This window comes from Jaculus jaculus, chromosome 19, assembly GCF_020740685.1.
Source record: "Jaculus jaculus isolate mJacJac1 chromosome 19, mJacJac1.mat.Y.cur, whole genome shotgun sequence".
In the NCBI taxonomy this organism is placed as follows: Eukaryota; Metazoa; Chordata; class Mammalia; order Rodentia; family Dipodidae; genus Jaculus; species Jaculus jaculus.
Window position 1 is genome coordinate 43,618,114 of NC_059120.1, and position 1,411 is coordinate 43,619,524.

Genomic DNA, 1,411 nt, shown 5'->3' on the forward strand with positions numbered 1-1,411 from the left:
GGCCAAATTCAGTATTGAAGACCATCTTGAGTCCATCTGGAATCAGTCTTCTCATCGGATGTGCTGTGTGAGTTACTTCTCCTGTCACCAAGACAGAACCTGACAAAACCACCTTCAGTGGGGGTATGGACTGATTCTGGCTCCTGGTTAAGAAGGGGTACAGCACATTGAGGCAGGGAAGGGTGGGCGTGGGAGTGGTCCGCTGCTCTGACAGTGTTTACTCACACCCTGCCAGATCTACGAGCAGAGAGGAGGTGGAAAAGGGGTGAGGCGACAACCTTCAAAGACTGCTCCCTACTTTCTCTGACTGGACCCCCTGTTACAGGAAACTCTTCCCCACAGGAGATGTGAGCACATGTCTTCGTTCCAAATAGGGCTCAGCTGGCAGACCAAAGTTTGATGAGCCAATGAGTTTATTGGGGGGTCACTTACAGAGCATGAGGAGGGGTGATTTATAGGAACAGGGAGCCCCCAAAGCAGCCACTTTTATAGGCTGTGTCAAGATTATCCCTCGGATGCATCTCTCTCAGCCTCCAAGTAAGGATGTACTTACAGAGTATGGAGACTCCAAAGAAACTACCTCCACAGGCCTCATTGTCCCTTGATCTTTTACCCTCCATACACGCTATCTCCCACTGAGGTCACGAGCCCTCAGACACAGACATAGAGCTGGCAGAGGGGGCACCTGTGACCTCAGGTGGGGGTCGGATGGTTCTCCTCACATCACCTCTTGTAAGTTGTCCCGGCTGCCTTTGGTAAACTGGCAATAGTTGTTCACTGCCTCCGATGTGGAGGAATTTTGCCAAACAACTCCACCTCCCAAAGACTCCACAACTTCCAAAACCAGCTATAGTCTCGAAAGCAAGTGTTCACACACATCAGCCTGGGCTGGAGAGATGGCTTAGCGGTTAAGCGCTTGCCTGTGAAGCCTAAGGACCCCGGTTCGAGGCTCGGTTCCCCAGGTCCCACGTTAGCCAGATGCACAAGGGGGCGCACGCGTCTGGAGTTCGTTTGCAGAGGCTGGAAGCCCTGGCGCGCCCATTCTCTCTCTCTCCCTCTATCTGTCTTTCGCTCTGTGTCTGACGCTCTCAAATAAATAAATAAAAAATTAAAAAAAAAACACATCAGCCTGTGTACAACGCTTCACATGCAAGCCATAACACATGCTAGATGACAGAAAGTCACTCACTGGGCAGCAGGGCCACACACCAGGCAATTCAGGTCTCCTGGGAGGTGTGGGGAGCGAATTGCTGAGCATTGAGGAGAGAATCCCAGCTGGGCCCTTGGAAGTGGCACAACTGCCCATGAGTGGGCTTTCATGCAGGGCACGGCCGTGTTTGGAGGGGACTGTCCTCGAGGGAAAGAAGAGCTGAGGAATTACAGGTCCTGAAGAGACAGGGACCAGGTGTGA